Source organism: Phoca vitulina, unplaced genomic scaffold, assembly GCF_004348235.1.
Source record: "Phoca vitulina isolate PV1807 unplaced genomic scaffold, GSC_HSeal_1.0 scaffold67, whole genome shotgun sequence".
NCBI lineage: Eukaryota > Metazoa > Chordata > Mammalia > Carnivora > Phocidae > Phoca > Phoca vitulina.
The window spans coordinates 7,816,599-7,840,014 of NW_022589770.1; positions in this window are offsets into that span (position 1 = coordinate 7,816,599).

Genomic DNA, 23,416 nt, shown 5'->3' on the forward strand with positions numbered 1-23,416 from the left:
TGGATCACTACATCAAAAACTAATGATGTATTGTATGGTGACTAAAAAAAAATTAAAAAAAAAAAAAAAAAGAAAGAAAGCCCAGAAATTAACCCTGAAAATATGAACAATTAATTTATGACAGACGAGTCAAGAATATGCAATGTCTCTTTAATAAATGATGTTGAGAACACTGGATATTTACATACAAAAGAATGAAATCGGACACATAAAAATCAAATCAAAGTGAATTAAAGATTTAAGTGTACGATAAGAAATCATAAAACTCTAGAAGAAAACAGAGAAAAAACCTCTTGACATTTTCTTGGCAATAAATATTTGGATATGACACCAGAAGCAAATGTAACAAAAGCAAAAATAAACAACTGGGACTGCCTCACACCAAAAAAACTTCTGTCCAGCAGAAGAAACCACCAACAAAATGAAAAGACAATCAACAGAATAGGAGAAAATGTTTGCAAACCATATGTCTCATAAAGGGTTAATGCCCAAAACACATAAGAAACTCATACAACTGAATATCAAAAACAAAATGATCTGATTAAAAAAATGGTTGAAGGAACTAAATATACATTTCTCCAAAGTGATACAAATGTACAATAGATATATGGAAAAAAAAATTACTAATCATCAGGGACATGCAAATCAAAACCACAATGCAATATTAGCTCAAACTTATTCGAATGGCTTTCATTAAAAAGAAAAAGATTAAAAATGTTATAAAGAGGATGTGGAGAAATGGAACTTTCATACACTGTTGGTGGGAATGTTGATTGAGCCACTATGGAAAAGGGTATGGAGATTCCTCAAAAAACTAAAAATAGAACTGTGATATGATCTAGCAATACCAATTTTGCATATAGAGCCAAAGGAATTTAAATTAATATCTTGAAGAGATGTCTGCACTTTCATATTTATTACAGCATTATTCAAAATAGTTAAGACATAGAAGCACCCTAAATATTCATCAATGGATGAATGGATAAAGAAAATGTGGTATATACATAAAATGGAATATTATCTAGGTTTAAAAAAGGGAATCCTTTTATTTGCTACAACATGGTTGAACCTGGAGGACATGCTAAAATAATCCAGAAGAGCAAATATGCCATGGTACGACTTATATGAGCAATCTAAAATAGTAAAACTCATGGAAATAGAGAGGGGAATGGTGGTTGCCAGGGACCAGAGGAAGGGGGATATAAGCAGGTATTAGTCAAAGGATACTGTTATGGTTTTACAAGATGAGTAATTTCTAGAGATCTATTGTACAATATAGTGTCTATAATTAACAATACTGTATTGTATACTAGAATTTTTGCTATGAGAATAGATCTTATGTTAAATATTCTTATGACTACTACTGTTGCAGATGATAAAATAAGGGAGCAGAAAGAAACTTTTGGATATAATGGACAGGTTTATAACATAGATTGTGGTGATCATTTCACAGACATATATTTATTCCCAAACTCATCAAGTTGTATACAGTATTTACAACATTCTGAATGCAAAAAACACAAAAAAACAAAAACCAAAAACACTCATGGTATGCTAGCATTGAAATAGCATGAGATTTTGAATCAAACAGAGCTGAGTTCAAATCTTTAATTATGTGATCATAGGAAAATTACTAACTTTGTGAAGTATTTTTCTTTTGCAAAAATTTTTTCATGGTGGCTGTTAGAATTAGATTGTCATGCATATATACTGAATTATTGCATAGAACAGAACCTGACACAAATTAATATGAATGTCTGTTCTTTCTATCTGCTATGAGTAAACATTGCTTCTGCCTATGGCCATATAGATGGGTAAGTCAAAGAGGGCATAACAAGTTCTCCAATTTTCTTTAGAGGAAGCCTAAATTCAGTAGCAAGCTAATGCACTCAGGTCACCTTTTCTTAAGGTGGTTCATGTCTTAGAGAGCATTGGGTATCTGTCTTCTTTAGCAATTGCTAATTAAGGGTGTGGAGGTATGGCTCTGCTAGATGAAACTGACGAGTAGACAACAAACTGCTGGTTCAGGGATCTGAAATATATATAAATCATTCACAGGGTCATAAGATGACAAGATTTTCACACTCAATCCTATGAATATTATGGCTCTTGAGTAGCTTATCTCTCTAGACCATAAAAATCATTTCATCCTGGCTTATCAGAAAGAAAATTTTAACATGGAAGCCCCTTCTCTTGGAAAAAAACAAAAACAAAAACAAAAGTTCTTTATGAAAGAGACCAGCATGGTGTCTATGAAAGTTCTTTATGGAGGACACCAGCATGGTGACTCATTACTCTGTCACTGGATCCATTGACTAGATATGATATACAATCAGATTTGTTTCTGGAATTTTACTCACATTAGAGTTTGGCTCTCTATTGATTAAGAGTTATAATTTGATAACTACCAAAAAAAAAAAAAATCTCTCAGTTCTTGAGATCTTTTCTTAGTTCAGTGTTTCCATTCATAAGGGACACTTCCTCTACTCATTGTATGATCTGGTTAAATTACCTGGAAATATAGTTGTTACCTCTTCATTTGCAAAGTAGGAGGGTCATAAAGTCTATCGATGGCTTCTGCCTTAGACCTGGTCAGAAATAAACAAGAATTTATTCTTTACTGAATTGTCCAACTTGGAGTACTTTACAAGAAGATGGACAAATATAAGTGGGAGAAGATGGAGATTCAATCTTAATTCAATTCAATTCAAAATTTCATTTCTGGGGCACCTGGGTGGCTCAGTTGGTTAAGCGTCTGCCTTTGGCTCAGGTCATGATCCCAGGGTCCTGGGATCGAGCCCCGCGTGGGGCTCCCTGCTCAGTGGAGAGCCTGCTTCTCCCTCTCCCTCTGCCTGCCACTCTGCCTGCTTGTGCTCTCTATCTCTTTAAAAAAATTTAAAAAAATAAAATTTCATTTCTGTCTCACTCCCCATACCCTCCTCCTTTCTCTCCATAATTATTTATTGACTATCTATAGTGAGTTAGGTGATCACTATGAAAATAACATTCAAATAAAAGAATTTGCTTTAATTGAGAAAAACTTCATGCTTGGGATAGTGTATTTTTATATTCATAAGTACTCAATTTTTTTTTGTTTTTTCATTCCTTGTCCTTATCCCCAGGTATCATTATTTTATTCCATGATAAGTATTTTATTCCAAATATTCACTGGTTTTATCCAACTTCTCAAACTTTTCAGAGTTGGCTTTCATGTCATGCATTTACTTTCAGTTCTTTGGATAAAATTTTTTTCTGGTGTTCATCTTCTAGAAAAGAGACTAACCACTTCACTCTCAAAGATGTTCTTAAAGTTTATTTATCCTGAGCAATTCTTTTTTTTAATATTTTATTTATTTATTAGTCAGAGAGAGAGAGAGAGAGAGAGAGAGAGAGACTGAGCAAGCAGGGGGAGCGGCAGGCAGGGGAAGAAGCAGGCTCCCCACTGAGTAAGGAGCCCACAGTGGGGCTCAATCCCAGGATCTTAGGATCATGACCTGAGCTGAAGGCAGACACTTAACTGACTGAGCCGTTCAGGTGTCCCTATCCTGAGCAATTCTTACACTTAGTTTTGATGCAATACAGGAAAGGCAACAGAATTCATTTAGCTAAAGATATATTTAATTTAACAACAACAACAAAATTCTACTTTCCACTACTTTCCACTAACAAAGCCAATACATTGTATATTTAGAATAGGTGAAATGCTCTTATACAATTAAAACTGAGCACTCATTGTTTTAAATTATATAGCTATAACATCTATAATATTTGAGAGAAGAAAGGAAATAAAATACTCTTTTCTATATTGGAGAAAATATAAAGGAAAAAGTCAGGGATAAGGTCTAAGGAGGAAAAATGGTGTATTTATATTTACTCAATTTTTTTTTCAGAAATATAATGTAGAGTTCCCACTGAGCTTTGGAAGTAGTTTGGAGCATTAAAGGAAGCTTTAATCATTCATATTGCACCCTCTGGAGAGGTCATTTCTCTTATGTGACTGCACAATAAATGAAGGTGCATATTCTGGACATCTGTAGCCAGCTTGACTTTTTTTTTTTTTTTTTCCTTTTCTGGCTTGCCTGAGAGGTTTCTGGACAGCATCAGCTATTGTGGATAAAAATGGAATTCTTCAGTTCTGTAATATAGAGATATTTTCTCTTGTGACTCTGACCTCTTAGATCTTTCCTTTATTGTTCCAAGCCACAGCCATAGATTTAGTCCTAAGGAAGCCTCCCATTCCTGGTATAAGTAACTATGGGATAAATGACAGTGTGCTGTGACTTTTTATTCCACAGGCCACTATCTTCTCTGTACCATTGTACATTTTTCTCTTAAGAAACAGTGCAGCTCTGAAGGCCCCTGGACATCCCGGCAAGCTTTTCCATTAACTGCAGCAATCAAAGAGCATTGCTACCTTAAGGAAGTAAGGTATGCATATAAAGGTGAATGTCCTTAGATTCTACTGCAAAATACATAATGAAAATTTCCTTGATTCAGTTAAAACATCAGTGGTTGCTGTATGCTTTTGTATGAGATTTCCTGCTCTCCTAATATATGGTTCTCTCATTGGTAGGAAGAAAACTTTAGAATTTAAAATCATCCCTCTAAGTATTTTTTGCTTTGCTCATCTGCCTCTTTGATGTATCATGTTCACCATTCATTGTCCTTGGACAAGCCACAGAAACTGAGAGCCTCAGATACTCATTTAATGTAGGGTGATAATACATTTGTTTCATATGAAATCAAGATGATCAGATGATAAAACTTTATGTGAAAATTATAATGAGCTAGAACACTTAATGCAACTTTTTATCAACACTATCAAGATGGGCTCAAACTTTCAATTTTATCTACTGAGAATGGTTCCTCTATATAGGGCTCAAAGCAGGCTATTAGGTTTGGTTAGCAATTACTGGGTGTTATGCTTAAATTTGTTCCTCTCTTTTCTTCAAAAATTAGAGAAGCCTGCATTCACAACTTCACTCCCCTTTAAGCACAAAACAAACCAACAAAAAAACCATGATAATTAAACCCATGAGATAAATGTCACAGTGGATAAGGAGAGAATAATAAGCTTTTATAAATCCCCTGAAGGCTCAAAAGATTAAAATCATTATGAATCCAATATTCCTTTCCTTATTCTTGGGGTGAGGGGGAGAACTAGGAAAACAATGATGACATCAATGACAAAAAAACCAAAATAACATTATTATATAGTCGTTGAAGACGTAGTTGAGAAAGCTATATGCCACTTTCTTGGGTGGTTTAAATTATTTGTGAATACAACAAGTGAAAAAAATATAACCTGTTCCTATAAAAATTACAAAATTGTCTCAAAAGAGGGGAGGATGGTATGACTTTTAGGAAAAAAGAAGAAAGTATAACATGTATCCAAAAATAACAACACAGTGGAGAGGTAGAAAGAAGGAAGGAAAAGAGACATATTACTTTCAAAACTTGGTAGAAGTTCTTTTCCCTTTCTCCACCATGTGACAGCAGTCTTCTCCTTTACAATATTTGACACTTATAATTATCCAGCCACGTGTAATTAATTGGAATAATTTGTCCTTTGGTTTCCCCCAAAGGGCAAACTTCATGAGAACATCGACTGTGTTTGCTGACACACTGTACCAGCTCTCTGCCAGATTGTGAAATATACAGTTGCAGAATATCCAGTAAATGTTTGTTGACTAAATCTCTGAGTGATTGGGTTGTTTGGGAGATCAAAAGAAATGTGCATAGGAAATTCCTTTGTAAATAATAAATTAATGATACCTTGAAAACTTTATTTGTATTGTACATGTGAGTAGGGCCAAAGGAAAAAATGAACTAATGCGAATGCATTAAGGAAATGTTATTAAAATATATGCAAAACCCAGTGCAAACTTGAGAGCATATATTTCAAGATTTAGAAGTGCATTATGGGGCGCCTGGGTGGCTCAGTCGTTAAGCGTCTGCCTTCAGCTCGGGTCATGATCCCAGGGTCCTGGGATCGAGCCCCGCATCGGGCTCCCTGCTCCGCGGGAAGCCTGCTTCTCCCTCTCCCACTCCCCCTGCTTGTGTTCTCTCTCTCACTATGTCTCTCTCTGTCAAAAAAATAAACAAAATCTTAAAAAAAAAAAAAAAAGAAGTGCATTATGATTTCAAGTTAACAATACCTTTCTCTTTAAAACTACACATTCAAAATGTATTGCCCAGTGATAGTATTTTAATTATCTGCATGTTTTTGCTTCATCCCTCAATAGGTTTAGCTGTTTTTTCTCTTTTACTTAGTCATCACACACTTAGCTAAAGATGAACAAAAAACTTACTGCATGCCTGCAGAAACGAGGATTACTTTTAATGGATTGCTCCTTTTGAAAAGGGAAATAAGACATGAGGCAAAACCAGAAAAGAAACAACTCAGAGCAAACTTAAAGCTAACTTATCTTCCTGATTCAGATACCTATATACACATACCTCATGTGCATATTCATTAGAAAAGTAAGACAAATTGACTGTCTCACGGTCTGTCTTGTGTCCATAATATTGGTCCAGAAATACTTACAGTACAGATTTTTCATAGTACAAAACATTTTACTTGGCTGAATCTCATAGACCATTTGTTTACTGTATCAAAATTGTCATCAAAACACCTGGGGACTGGGGCGCCCAGGTGGCTCAGCTGGTGAAGCGTCAGGCTCTTGAATTTGGCTCAGGTCATGATCTCGGAGTCCTGAGATGAGTCCTGCATTGGGCTCTGCGCTGAGCATGGAGCTTGCTTAGGATTCTCTCTCTCTCCCTCTCCCTCTGCACCGCCCTCCTTCTCCCCATCCCTCTCTCTCTCTCTCTCAAATAAATGAATACATCTTAAAAAAATCAAACACCTGGGACTTATTATCAGAGGGAGAATATGAAATCTATTTTTAATTTTTACTTCCACTGTTTACAAATACTAAAATATTTTTATGCTGATAATATTGATTGTAATATTTCTCCTTTTCTCTCAGACCAAGGTAGGAGATATTAGACATCAAAATAAAATAGACTCTCATCCTTATGTGAGAACCTTGGTGAAATTTTTTGTTTCTAGGTTACCAACCAAGCCAGCTTTGATTTTTACCTTTCAGAGCTAAGAGACCTACTTCAAAGTTTGTTTCTAGGCTTGTGTTCCATGGTATTCGTTCTTGCCAGTGAGTTGTACCAGAAGCCAGTTGGCTGCACAAGACCTAGAATATGGCCCTCATCCTCAAAGGATAACAAAAAGGGGAAAAGGACATGTGAGCTGTGCAAGCCAACTAGTATATGGAAGTAGACTAGACTCTGGTTTGGAAGATTAATGTAGAGGGAAAAAAAAAGACCAACATCCTCTCATAGAGTTGCCAAGGGCAACCACAGTCTTTTTTTCTATAGTTAGCTTCCATTTACAAAGTTATTTTACAAAGAAATAACATGTATTAAATAATTAGTCTTCCTAATTTTTATGCATATAACATCTTGGATAGATCACAAAAACATGAAAAGTAAGTAAAAAAATCCACAAAGAGATTAAGTAAATTTTTATTAAGTTCAAGTAGGGGGGAAAGAAAAAAACCCTTAATACTTAACAATGCATACCTAGGTTGTAAACCTACAAAAGGAAGCAACAGTTATCTCTAGTTGGGAGACAGGTATCAGGAAGGGACACATGTGGGGCTCGTAGGATGCTGTCAATCTTAATCTCTTGACCTGCATGTTGGTTACATGAACTTTGGTATATAATCACAAATCAAACTATACATTCATGCTTTATGCATTTGTCTTATGTGTACAACTTCACATTAGAAAGTTTAATAGTTGATTATTATATCATTAGAATTTTTATTTAAACTAACAAATTAAAAAATCACCACTCTTCAAAATTAAAAGAGGTGACATAAAATTCTAGTCGGTAAATGCAATCCCTTCAACACAGGTAATTAGCTACGTAGAGATATAGATGCTTACAGTTATACAGGGCTATAGAGTTAGGGTACTAAGGGAGGAACTTGTGGGTGGATGACCCCTCCATTCCCAAGTGTCTATTTGTATACGTAGATTAATTTTTTTGTTTAAGTTTTTTTTCCCTATTGTACTGAGACATAATTGGCATGTAACATTTTATAAGTTTAAGGTATACAACATACGATTTGATCTGGGTAAATCCATTGATTTAATGGGAAGCTGAGGAGCAGGCTACAAAAGACCCGAACCTCTGTGGCAGTGGTTAGGTTCTGACTTTTACAGATAAGGAGAATGTACACAGGATTAACAGCGAGAGAGGGAGAGGGAGAGAAAGAGAGGATCTTTCTAAATTCAGTCTACCCCTACATTTTGGGTCTTGTGATCTGAGAATCAATCTTTCAACTTTCATTTAGAAATACAGTATTGATATTCCAGTGACTATGCTTCATTCAACTATTGACCCCGTCTAATATGCATGGGCATATAGAGACATGTATATAATTACGTTGTATATCATGTTCACTTATAGGACCCCCAATGGGAAAGGAGAAAAGTGCAATCTTAATGTTGGTAAAGCCTGTGAAAATCTAAAATTTAATTGATTTCCAATGTGGAGGATCCTGATTTGTGTAACTTAGAGCTATAACTATTCATGATTTGTAGTTACCAATTCATGTATAAAAGTTTTATAGAGGGTAAGTAATGTTTCATCTGTACCTTCCCAAAACATAACAGGCGTTACTCACTGACAGTTGGAGAAAGTGAGCCAAAGAAAACAGATATTTTTTTCCCCCCAGGGACACACTATAGGGTTGTTACCACCAAGAATATTGCTAACCAAAATTTCAAAAGAATAAACTTGACAGTTCACATCTTCATGGTTGCCTTCTGCTCCACCATGACATACATCCACGAGATACCCAAAACTCTTTGTTGTTCTCAGTTGCTCATAGTTTTGTTCAAAATAGTCCTAGTAATTTATTTTGAAACTTCCATTTCTCATGCTTTAAATTTTTATTCTTTTATCTGATTAGAAAAACTCACTGTCATGTGTAAGTAACCAATGATTCACTTTTTTATTGTTCTTGCCTCAGTTTCCTTAGTTTCATAGTATCAGGCATAATATTTTCCTGGCACTTACTCCACCTATCTCACCTCTTACCCCTTCTCCCCTTATCTCAGAACAACTCAAACATGAGAAAAAGAACACAAAATGTGTTAAACTGACCTCTAAATCTGATAGGTAACAATCTTAAACTATGTTCCACAGAACATTCATATCCCTTGATATATTAATAGATATTCTCCAAAATGAAAGGTGCTTAAAGTAAAATAGGTAATAGGCACAGTAACATATTAACATATAAATGGATAAACAAAATTTTCTAGAAGCACCTATTAATACTAAAATCACTCAGGACTCCTTGGGCGCCTGGGTGGCTCAGTTGGTTAAGCGACTGCCTTCGGCTCAGGTCATGATCCTGGAGTCCCTGGATGGAGTCCCACATCGGGCTCCCTGCTCGGCAGGGAGTGTGCTTCTCCCTTTGACCCTCCCCCCTCTCATGTGCTCTCTCTCTCTCAAATAAATAAATAAAACCTTTAAAAAAATTAAAAAAAAATAAAATCACTCAGGACTCCAGATTTAGGTGGACTACAGCTTGGCAGATAATGGAAAAATTTGACTTATCTTGCCTCTTATGATGATGCTTATGTTGTTCTATTCCTGGCCATTGAGTTCATGATGGTGGGTATAACCTGTCCTTGCTACAACCCTGGATGGTTATTCAGTGCTGGCCCCTGGGTTCCATGTTGGACTCTAGGTTATGGCTTTATGGCCGTGCAGGCCTTTTGTTGTTCTAGCTGTATGTAATCCATGCCCACCATATGACTGAATGCACAATAGACCTCTAGGTTTCCTTGACAGATCCATTATCCACTTTACAGTGATTCTTGTATCTGATTTTAGTGTCTACATTACACACACACACATTCACACATATTTACAAATATAATGAAATTCAAATGACTTTCTGGACACATTTTTACTGACTATTCCTTTTATGTTTCCAAAAGGGCTTTGAAAGAATTATTGAATTGATGCAATTGACAAGTGCTTTAAAGAACCAGTTAATTAATATCTGAATATATGTTTCCTGGGAGGTTCATAATATGTCTTCATTTTGGCTTTTAGATTTTTTTCATTTAAAAGTCTAAAATTCTACATAATTGAGCTTCTGTATTAGTGAAGTATACAGACTTTGCCTCAGAAACCATAACGAAAGACAGGGTTTCATACAGGGTTATAAGAAATTTCCTCTAGACACAATATAAAAGTACTAAAAGGTCAAGATTTCTTTTCCAGCTGTCTAAAGTTTCCACAGCTTTGGGCCAAGACACACTCTTTTGTGTGTGTGTGTGTGTGTGTGTGTGTGTGTACTAACTATAAACTTTAATATAAAATTGTACAATATATCATAATATAAACTATAATTTTTGTATTGGTTTGTAAACTGACTGAATATAGTTCCAAAAAGAAGTACCAGAAATATTTGGAATATTAGCAGCATGGCTGAAATGATGAACATGGGGCCTCCTAAAGAGACACCTTGAAAGGGTAACACTAACCTGTAAGTATTTCCTTAGTATTACTACTTACTGGGCCTTCTACATCTTTGCACACAGACAGTTAACAATTGTTCAGTTGAACCAAAATGTCCCATTAATTACTTAGACATGACTATATTGGTAGTCCGCAGACATGATGAAGACACACTCTTTAGAAGGACCCCTTGAAAAGCAAGGAAGGGTAATGCACAAAACATTAATAATTTCTATCTCTTTAACATTTAATACTAGTAACAATGTTATTCATTCCCATGGTGCTTTTTAATTTTCAGAGTGCTGTAAGTATATAAGGCAGAGGTGTCTACTTTATAGATAAGGAACCTGAGAAAACAACAATTAAGTAACTCAGCTAAGGTAACTCTCGTGTTGCCTCTAGGATTTGACATCAGCTACTCTAACCCAAATCCTGAATTTTTACAAAATCTAAAACCCAACTGACAAAGCCTGAGAACATTACATATGCCTGTGATTTTTTTAAATTGGAATTGAGAAAGTCAGTCTTTTTCAAGTGATGATTGCTGTCGGTTTGAGATTCAGGAGCAATTGGTGGCCATTGTTCCTCACTTTGTAGAAAAAAATCAGTTTTGTGATGAAATAATATACAAAGGGTAGACAGATGTAGAGGGTCCTGACAGCACTGAATATCCTTGTTCCGTGAGTTTCTGAGGTTGAGCTGCATGTCTGTACTTTACCAAGCAGGCTGTTAATCTTTCTTGGATTGTAAGGGCCTATAAATCTCTCCCTTTCCATGAGATGGGTTTGTGTCCCTTGTGTAAAATTTCTTGACTAATTCATATAGCTAGCCTGAAAAGTTTAAGAATCTTGATACCATTCTCTTCTGTTCAAATTAGGAATCTATTCTCTTTGCTGAAAATAGAAAATATATTACCGATTTCTTTTTTTCCTTTTTCTTTTCTTTTTTTTTTAGATGACTTAGTGGTTAGTTCAGCCCTACCCTGGGAGTTATTCAAAGGATGCATTTCCTCTTTTTCTGGCAATTTTCATCTATTGCTACTACTCTTCACAGAACAATTCAGGTATCCAGGTTCAACTTAAACACTATGTGACACTGATAGTTCACAAAAAGAATTTATTACACAATTAAAAAATAGCTTTTTCCAAAGTAAAGATCTTTGAATTGAAAGCTAGATCACTTGGGAGCTTGATTTCCCTCAACAGTGATTTATCCAAACCTTACCACATTTAGAGTATGGGTTGGGGGTGGAGACTGTGGAAACTGGAAGGGGATTGTAATACAAAGAAAGAGGAATTTATCTCTTCTTATCTTAAGCCTATGTCACAGTATTTATCCGGGAGTAGGCTTGACCATCCCAACCCTTCTTCCCAGAATGACACTAATTTTAGACTCAAACTTGTTTGTCATCTTTCAAATTATCCCAGGAATTCAAAGACCCAATTTGGAGAGTGGTCCTTGGCTGTGGTTGGAGAGAGAGAGAGCTATATACCTTAATAATGACTGTCATTTGAAATATATATTGTTTAGACTACGTTTGTACATGTAGCGGTTTGTTTCTTAGGGAAGATGCATTTGTGACCTTTTCAGTCTGCATGCTATTAAATATAGCTGCCCTAGTAAAAGGAAAACTTGAGAGTTTCCTTAACTGCCCACAGGATGGCATCAGAGTTCTCTTCATAAATCCAAAGGTTAGTGCTTTTCTCTGACATTTATGTGCTAGACTCTTAAAGCAGAAAGTTTCAGATCTGAAGATTTGAGTATTCATAACATCTTTATTATGGTTGGTCCTCATATCTCCATTTTGATGCTAATTCTGAGCGTAGTTACATGGGTGAATAATCAGCACAGCACTAAGAGGAAATATAAAACTTGGCCTGAGCAAGCTTGAATAAATGTGAGGTTTTAAAGCACATACTAAATATAAGGAGAGGGAAATATAGTTTTCTGATGGCAGGGGTAGCAGCGGCTGTCTTGATGACTGGATGTTTAACAGAGCATATAAATTCAGCTACAGATAGTTGCCAGGAGCAGTTGCATAATTCACGAGAAGCAAGTTTGCATCAAAGCAAGTCGGTGCATCCACGGCTTGCATCAAACTATACTTATTCTCAAAGAGGCAATATCTAGTTTCTTCAATATTCAAGGGCTGTACAAACAGAAGTATGAATGGACAGTTGTTTTCTCAGAACAGTCAAAAGCAAACTTAATCTCAACTCCCAAGATGTACTCCAGATATAAGAAATAAGGGCAAAAAGATTTTTTCCCAAATTTCAAGTGGAAATAAAAAGCTCCAAAGGCCTGGAACCCAAGCCTCTTATAGCTATAATGCAAATCAGATCTCTGACCAGGCATCCAAGTAGCTACTTTCATTTTTCAGAAATGCTACATGATACTGAATGGAGCCCAAAATGGAAATCTCTGGGAATAGTCCTCTCATGGTGGATATTTTGCTAACTTCATATATGATTTGAGGCAAGCATTTTAACTAATCTCTGTCTTAGGTTTCTTTTGTTGTTGTTTTGTTTTGTTTTGTTTTAAATTTCTAAACTTAATAGGTGGAAGCATATGGTCTCTAAGACACCTTTGGCCTCTCATTATGAGTATGTTTCTGAAATTCAGTATTTTTATTAAAAAACACATTCTCTTAGATTTCAAGTAGGTCTGCATGTAAGTTACTTGTTTAGAATTCAGGGTGATCTTTTTCCATGGATGTAATTTAGAGATTATTTTTAAGATTTAGAGATTATTTTTAGAGATTATTTTTCCTAGTTAAACAGCAAGCATTACTTAATTTCATGATGAGATGATAGTTCATAATGAGAACTATAGTTTAGTAAGTAATACAAAAACTGTTACTTAATATTATTCATTCACTCTTGTAAAGGTGATACAAAGAACAAAAGCCGGGGTTCATTAGTAGGAAACTGGAAGAACCTCTGACAAAGGGAATTTCAGCAAAGAATGAAGTCTAGAGAAGGACTTCAACTGTGAAGGATAAAACTGAGATGAAGTTTGGAGAAATTTCACTGATAAAGGCTCTAGACGATAAGTAACATTTTCTGAGCAGGAATAGCTCTTGGAGTTCTGGTTTTTCAAGGAAGGAGAAATGAGTTGATATGGATAAATTAGATGTGACCATTCATATATGTACTTGAATTTCTAAATCACCTTGCATAAAAGTATTATATCACTATTTGACAATCATATACTCATAAAACAAATTCTTATCCCACAGTAAGTAAATAATAAAAATTTGCTAAATAAAATTGAATTCAAATCTATTTAAACTGCTGCACATGTGTGTAGGATATTTTACAAGACTTAACATGCAAAGATGGTTTATACCATCTTTGCTTTCTAGCTCATTTATAACACATTAAAATACATTGTACACTGATCATGAAAATATTAACAACAAATAATTTTAGTGTAGATGAGAATAAATTAATTTATATAAGACATTGGAGAATCACAGGATCTGATTTTTAAGTAGGAAGTTGGCCATATGGTAGGGGGAGGAAAGTTTAGGAAGAGGATGGATACAAAAAGCAAGGATATGCATATGACCTCACTGATATGAGGAATTCTGAATCTCAGGAAACAAACTGAGGGTTGCTGGAGGGGGGGGTGGGGTGGGAGGGATGAGGTGACTGGGTGATAGACACTGGGGAGGTATGCTCTGGTAAGCGCTGTGAATTGTGCAAGACTGTTGAATCTCAGATCTGTACCTCTGAAACAAATAATGCAATATATGTTAAGAAAAAAAAAAAAGAAGGTAGCAGGAGGGGAAGAATGAAGGGGGTGAAATCGGAGGGGTAGACGAACCATGAGAGACGATGGACTCTGAAAAACAAACTGAGGGTTCTAGAGGGGAGGGGAGTGGGAGGATGGGTTAGCCTGGTGATGGGTATTGAGGAGGGCACGTTCTGCATGGAGCACTGGGTGTTATGCACAAACAATGAATCATGGAATACTACATCTAAAACTAATGATGTAATGTATGGGGATTAACATAACAATAAAAAAATTTAAAAAAAAAGCAGGGATATGGATGAGCATTCAGCATATTGGGAACAATAAGTAATTTTCAAAGTGAGTGGTAGTAATAAAAGGAACTGGAAAGGTAGTTTTGATTAAGCAGGGTCTTGTATTTAAGGTACATAAATTTTTTTGTGATTAACGGAAAATCTTTGGAGGATACTAAGCATGAAAGTTAGATACAATTTTTTTTTTTTTAAAGATCTATCTGGAACAGTGTAGCATGAGAAAGAGGAGACAGTCAGTATGCTTTGGTAATTAGCAGAGAGTTTATGAGTATTTGAACTAAAGACAGATGAGATTCCAGAAATATTTAGTTATAGGATTTAGTGGTATGATTTCAAGAAGAAGTCTTATTTTTGAAAGGAAAATATACTTTTTGAGTGAACTAGGATGGGTTATGCATGTAGTTAACATAAATCGGGGTGAATGATGACTTGTGCAGGAATTAAGTTTGAATTCATTCAGTACGCTGCTAAAACAATAAACAAGCAGTGCAAAGTATACCCTTGACCTCAAAGACACCAATGAGTAGATGCAACTTTCTCCTGTTCTTTCATAAAGGTCAACCTAAAGTGCAGTAACCTCAATCTGTGGATTTAAAAACTTCAACAGTCTCAAATGGATTTAAGAATCCAACATTCAGAAAATCCCAGACGCCCAAGCTTGATTACTTTTGTGTGAGTGACTGGAATGGGAGAACAGTGAATACTTAGTGATACTACTCCTTAGCACAGAAGGAAAGGTTTGCTGAAATAGAGTTAAACACTTCTGTATTTGATTTCTCACAGAATCATCAAGCCCATGGCAGGCCTAACTTGCCTACTTTGTGGAGAAAAATATAGCACCATACAGAAATATTTTATTAAGTTTAGCTAGAGGCATTTATTCCATTATCAGTCAGAGAAAAGATAAACATGAAGCTTCTCTATTCAATTTCTGTATAATCTCACATGTTCCACATTGGAGCACATCTAGTAATTATATGCTTGTCATATATTAAACTTCTTTCTTTCTATGAAATATTTTGTAGAAGCATTGCATAATATCTGTGTGCCTCACATCACACAAAACTGAATTGGAATATTCAAAATGTGCATAAATTACCTAAAGAAGTTATTGTATAATAAGAAGAAATAGGAAAGTGTCATAGGGACAGATGCAAGTCACAACAGTGGTGGGTGATGGTAACACAGAATTTCAATTACTCCTATATTCATGGTAATAGGAATTGATAAATGACTTGGGAAGGCCAACTATCTATGGAGATAATAGAAGGCTATTTCTCTACCTAGTTCAACAGAAAATCAGTAAGATCACTCTTAATTGCAAAGAGAGAGCAAACATGTTAACAGAGAGGGTAATAAGAAATGTGTGACTGTGAGAAGATAAAATCAGATATGAAATAGTCTTAATTTCAAAAAGAAACAGAACAAACTGACATGCACTTGAGGATTGACATAAAGACTGGCTTTGAAAAAAGATTGCACTGGAAAAATCAAGTTTTACAGTTACTCTCCACGTGGCATCTACAACGTTGAACAGTACCTCACAAGATGGCGGCATAGGAAGATCCTGAACCACTTTCTCCCATGGACACACAAAATCTGTAGCTACAAATGGATCACTTCCCTCTGAAAAAGATCTGAAAACTAGATGAACTGCTTCTCCACAATAAAGGATTAAAAGACCACATTGAGATGAGTAGGAAAGGCAGAGACATAGCTCATCAAAAATCCCACCCTGAGTGCAGCAACACACAATAGGGAGGAAGCTCATCAGTCTGGCGCTTCTCCTGGAGGAGTAAGGTGTTGGTGCCCCACATCAGGCACCCCAGTCCCTGGGATACATACCAGAGAAGTGAGCTCCCAAAATGTCTGGCTTAGAAAACCAACAGGGCTAACATCCAAAGTGCTATAGGAAACTGAGATTCCCCCTTTAAAGGGCTCATGTGTAATTTTACTCACTCTGACACCCAGCAAAAAAAATAGCAGTGTGAAAAGCACCTAGATTGTATGTGAAGGTGATTCATTTGCAAATCTAAAAGCAATTTCTGGAGGGACAGGAAACAGTTGAAACGCCTCAAAGACAGAGGTGCTGGCAGATACCATTTTTTTCCTCTACTCTGGCTTCCCTGGCAAATTCTACCAAGCATTCAAAGATTTAATAACTGTCATCAAACTCCTCAAAAAAATTGAAGAGGAAGGAGTGCTTCCAAACTCATGTTACAAGGCTAGCATTACCCTCATACCAAAAGCAGATAGACACCACATTGAAAGGAATTACATGCCAATCTTCGTGAGGAACAGAGACACAAAAATCCTCAAAAAATGCTAGCAAACTGATTGTAAAAATATATTAAAAGGATCACACACCATGATCAAGTGGGATTTATTCCAGAGATGCAAAGATGGTTCAACATTTGCAATCAGTGTGACCTACCACATTAACGTAATAATAACAAATTGAAAGGCAAAAATCTTATGATCATCTCAACAGATACAGAAAAAGCATTTGACAAAATTCAACATCCATTTAGGATAAAAATGCTTAACAGAGAATGTATCTCAACATCGTAAAGCCATAAATGACAAACCCACAGCTAATACCATGCTCAATGATAAAAAGCTAAAAGCTTTTCCTCTAAGATCAGGAACAAGACAAGAATGCTTACTCTCCCCACTATTATTCAACATAGTATTGGAATTCCTAGCCAGAGCAACTACATAAGAAAAATATAAATAAAAGTCATCCAAACTGGATAAAGAAATAAAACTATGACTGTTTGCAGATTGCATGATACTATATAGAGAAAACCCTAAAGACTCCACCAAAAAAAATCTGTTAGAACTAACAAATGAATTCAGTAAAACTGTAGGATACAAAATTAATATAGAGAATCTTTTGCATTTCTGCACACTAATAACTATTAGAAAGAGAAATGAAGGGAAAAAATCCCATTTATAATCATATCAAAAATAATAAAGTACCTAAGAATAAATTTAACCAAGGAGGTGAAAGACCAGTGCACTGAACACTAAAATATTGATGAAAGAAATGAAGAAGACACAAATAAATGGAAAGATATTAGGTGTTCATGGATTGAAAGAAATAATATCGTTAAAGTGTGCATACTACCCAGAGCAAACTGTGGATTCAATCTACAGATTCAATTTTAATGGTATTTTTAACAGAACAAGAACAAATAATTTAAAAATTTACATGGAATCACAAAAGATCCTGAACAAACAAAATTTTGAGAAAGAAGAACAAAGCTGGAGATATTATGCTCCCTAATTCCAAGCTATACTACATAACAATCAAAACAGGATAGTATTGGCATAAAAACAGACATATAGATCAAAGGATCAGAATAGAGAGCCAAGAAATAAACCCACACATATTTGGTCAATTAATTTGTGATAAGTGAGCCAAGTATATACAATGAGAAAAGGACAGTCTCTTCAATAAATGTTGTTGAGAAAACTAAACAGCTACATGCAAAAGAATGGAACAGGACCACTATCTTATACCCTATACAGAAATTAACTCAAAATGAATTAACACTTGAATGTAAAATCTGAAACCATAAAACTCCTAGAGGGAAACATAGGCAGTAAGCTCCTTGACATAGGTCTTAGCAATGTCTTTTTGGATCTGAATTCAAAGGTAAGAGCAACAAAAGCAAAAATAAACTATTGGAACTACAACAAACTAAAATCTTCTGCACAGTGAAGGATGCCATCAACAAAATGAAAAAGCAACCTATTGAATGGGAGAAGATATTTGCAAATAATATATCCAATAAAGGGTTAATAACTAAAATATATAGAAAATTCATACAACTCAATAACAACAAAAACAACAACAACAAATCCCCAAACAATCCAATTAAAAAATAGGCAGAGGATCTGAATAGATATTTTCCCAAGAAGACATACAGATGGCCAACATTATACGAAAAGATGCTCAACATCACTAATCATCAGGGAAATGCAAATCAAAACCACAATGATATAACACCTTACATCTGTCAGGATGGCTGTTATCAAAAAGACAAGAAAAAACAAGTGTTGACAAGGATGTGGAGAAAAGGGAACACTTGTGCACTAGTAGTGGGCATGTGAATTGGTGAAGCCACTATGGAAAACATTGTAAAGATTTCTCAAAAAAGTAAAAGTAGAACTACCATGTGATCCAGTAGTTTTACCGCTAGGTATCTATCTGAAAAAAAACAAAATACAAAAACAAACAAACAAAAAAACCACTACCTCAAAAAGCTATATGCTCCCCTGTTTATTGCAGCATTATTTACAACAGCCAAATTATAGAAACAGTCTAAGTGCCCATCCATAGATGAATGGATAAAGAAGATGTGCTATGTATACAATGGAATACTACTCAAACTTAAAAAAAAAAAAAAAAAAAAGAATGCAATCTTGCCATTTTTAACAACATGAATGGACCTTGGGTGCATCTGGCTAAGTAAAGTAAGTCAGACAGAGAAAGACAGATATCACTGGATTTCATTTATACGTGGAATCTAAAACAAACAAAAACCAAAATCCAAATTCATAGATGCAAGGAAGAGAATGGTGCTCACCAGAGGAGACGAGAGTGAGGGGTGAAGGAGATCAAGAAGTATAATCTTCCAGCTATAAGATAAATAAGTTATGTGTATGTAATGTACAGCATAGGGAATATAGTCAATAATATTATATACGGAGACAGATGGTAACAAGACTTATTACGGTGATCATTTCATAATGTATACAAACGTTGAATCACTATGTTGTACACCTGAAACTAAGGTAACATTGCATGTCAATTATACATCATTTTTTAAAAAAAGGACATGGTTTTCTTTTTTTATTGAAGTATAATTGACATATTAAGACAGAGGTTTTTTTTAAATTATTATTCACTTAATCATTGTAAAGGTGAAAATACATTAAACCTTTAAATCCTAGATTCCTAAGCTGTAAGCATGCTCATAACTTGCCTTTCCAGGGTTCATAAATCTTTTCAGATTATCTAACCCAACAGACCATACTGCTCATGGAGCTTTAACACCTCTGTTCATGTTATCTCCAGATATCATTAGCATATTAATGTCTTCAGCCAAGCTATTAATCAAAAATATTGACCAAGACAAAGCCAAGAATATCAGTTCTATAGCAGGCCACTGGGGGCTCCTGATATATTAATACATGTATTATATACCCATTTCACAAACTTATGATTTATATACATTTGCTAATTTAATCCCCCACCTTAAGGAAGCTGCTATCATCACCTTTGCTTTATAGGCCAAGAAGGCAGAAATACTGAGAAGTAGAGCAACCAAAGTGATAAAGCCAAGAAATGGTGAAGCTGGGACTCAAACCAGTTGATCTGAGCTGCATCCATTGCCTCATTATGAAAAATGTTCTGCCTCAGGATTCAGTTGCTGAAGAGCAGAATTCCTAAGTTAGGAAACATCTGGTATAAACCTTTAGGACACAGAACAGGATACGGAAGAGGGGATGCTCTAATTATTAAATGAAATTGATTCAATTCATACAGTTAAGGTCAATGCAAAAAGCAAACAGTAAAAGAAAGCAAAAGATAACAAAAAATTAGCTTAATAAGAAACAATTCTAAATACCCCACATTTGGAGGATGGTTATAACCTATCCTGTAGGCATTAAAAATGGTATCTCCAAGCATATGTGATAATGTGGAGATGCACTTTTTGTTGTAATATTAAATTTAAAAAACAAACAGTTATATATACAAAATGATTATAAATTTATAGATGAACATACTGTAAAGTGGCAACAATATTACCAAATTATTAATATCATAATATGCCAGATTATTGTGGAGGGAACTTGAAAAAAGTGAAAATTAAACAGCAATTTAAAAAGATAATAATAATATAATATGTGATAGTTTAAATCCAGTTGTCAAAAATGACAACGCAAGTCTTTTATCACTTAAGATATGAACAGCATCAAGGATGTTAAGTAAATTTTTTTGTGGAATTTTTAAAGCAGGACAGAAAAAGTAAGAGAGATAAATTCTTTTAATTTGAAAATCACTCAAATATCACATAAATAAAAACAGGATAAATAAGTTACAAAAATGAGTTCAGCAAAATTTTGGTTTTAGTATTTTTATATTGGACTTTTTAAAACAAACAGCATGATAGCACAGAACACCTTATTTTCTTATTTAAGTAGAAAAGAGCATTCACTTTAAAATTCTTCACACTGTGGAGCTTCTTGAGAATCTGTTTGTATTACAAATTTTAGATGGAATGCAGAACCATTTTGTAGTTCTTATTTCACAGACAGTTACCCCAAACACCTTTTTGAATACCAACTAGGGGTATCTACTATGGAAGACTTCAAGATAAACTACTGCTCCTGCCCTCAAATAAAATAAATAAATAAATAAATGCTATAAATGCCATCTATGATGTGAAAAAGTGTCCAAAGAAGTAGAAATCCGATTAAAGCACAAAGGAAAGACTCACATCATTTGGATGTAGGGGATTCTTTCAATGGTATTTGCTACTTGAACAGTGAATGATGGGTAAAATTGTTATAGATGGAGTTTTAGGGGAGTGTATCTTATTAGAACACACTGCATGAATAAAAGACAGGAAAGATTACTAGAAGTATGTTTAAGGAGTTAAGTTTGATTAAAGGATAGGTTATGTGTGAAAGTGGGACTCATAAATTAGTGAGAAACAATTTTGAAAAGGTAGTGACTGTACTAGTTAAGGATTTGGCAGTTTGGTTTTATTCACGACAGGGAAAAGAGAAAAGAGGATAGAAATTGACTATTAAGTATCAGGTAATTATATCATCCTTTCAACTGCAAAATGGGATTACTGAAAGTGAGTCTCATGTTAGTTGCTCAAGGTAATATACTTTGCAAGGAGCAGAACTGGCATCAGAACCCCCAAGAATAACTTCAAATCAAAAACTCTTTCCATTGTATTATACCCTAACATTTTTAACTCCTTCTGACAGTTGGAGTTAAAATATTTCAGAGCACTGGAAAAAAAGATTATACCCTGCATGCAATTTTCAGTGACCCTATGAAAGGGAATTAATAGCCACTTGGATTCTTTGAAAAGGGACAGTAGTCCACTTAGATCCTTATCTCCTGCTTTTTTGTTTGTATGTGTGTGTGAGTTTTGTTTTTTGTTTTTTGCTTTTTTTGTATGTTTGTCTTCTGTTTTTGTTTTGTTTTGTTTTTGTCTTTTGTGGTCCATACAAATTTTAGGATTGTTTGTTCTAGCTCTGTGAAAAATGCTGGTGGTATTTGGACAGGGATTGCATTAAATGTGTAGATTGCTTTGGGTAGTATAGACATTTTAAAAATATTTGTTCTTCCAATCCATGAGCAATGAATGTCTTTCCATTTCTTTGTGTCATCAATTTCTTTCATCTGTGTTTTCTAGTTTTCAGAGTACAGGTCTTTCACCTTTTTGGTTAGGTTTATTCCTAGGTATCTTATTGTGTTGGGTGCAATTGTAAATGGGATTGATTCCTTAATTTCTCTTTCTGCTGCTTCATTATTGGTGTGTAGAGATACAACAGATTCCTGTATATTGATTTTGTATCCTGCAACTTGACCGTAATAACATGATAACATGAGTTATTATGACCGAATTTGTTTCTCAGGTCTAGCAGTTTTTTGGTGGAGTCTTTCAGGTGTTCTATACAGAATATCATGTCATCTGTAAATAGTGAAAGTATTATTTCTTCCTTGCTGATTTGGATGCCTTTTATTACTTTTTGTTATCCATTTTTTTTTAACCAATCACATTTCTTTTTACTCACATCTTATATTTAGCTAAAAAGACAGGTTGCTAAGTAAAACCTCGCTGCAAATATTCTTATTTTGTCACCTACATACAAACTCTGGATATTTCATTTTATGACTAATTTTCTCCTCAGTCAGTCTAGGGAAAATCCCCTTTCCAGGAGTGTGAGCTTCTTTAGATCGTATTTTCCCTTTCTCTGAGTGAGAGAAGAAAGAATTAAAATAGTGGAGTCATATAGTTGTGAATGTGAATTTCTTTCCTAATAAAAAGAAAGTAACTTCTGACTACTCTATTAAGGAAAGGCATCTTCCTTTTTCTCAAGCAGTTTTCTTTTGATTAGGAAATATATTTGTTCAGAGTCTTTCTAGCATTTCCTAAGGAACAGCTGCCAGTTCACTTTCATAACCTGCCTATTTTAACGGTCATGCGCACTGTCCAAAGAACAACCATACATTCAGTACAATATAAATAATGGTATTAAGAGATTTACACATCTTCATAAAATGTATTAAAACATTTATCCTAAAGGAAACATTTAATTCATTAAAATTTCAATTTACTCACAATAATTATTGTTCGTATACTCTTAATGATAATACGAAAATGAAAGTAGACATTCAGAGTTCCCTCTTTCATTTTAAGTGGAGTACCAATTTAGTCAACATGGATTTGGCAACTGCTTGCTCTGCTACATTGCTGACTTAAAATAAAATGGGTTGTGTGATAGTCTTCAACTTTGGTATTTTTTCCCCAGCTTTACTGGAGAGATGACATATAACATTATGTAAATTTAAGGTGTACAATGTGATACTTTGATACATGTATATATTGTAAAATATTTACCACAATAAGGTTAGTTAACATAGCCTTTACCTCACATAATTGCCATCTTGTTACTATGGTGAGAGCAGTCAAGCTCTGCTGTCATAGCAACTTTCAAGTATACAATATGATATAGTCACTGTGCTTTACATAGCTCTCTGGAAATCATT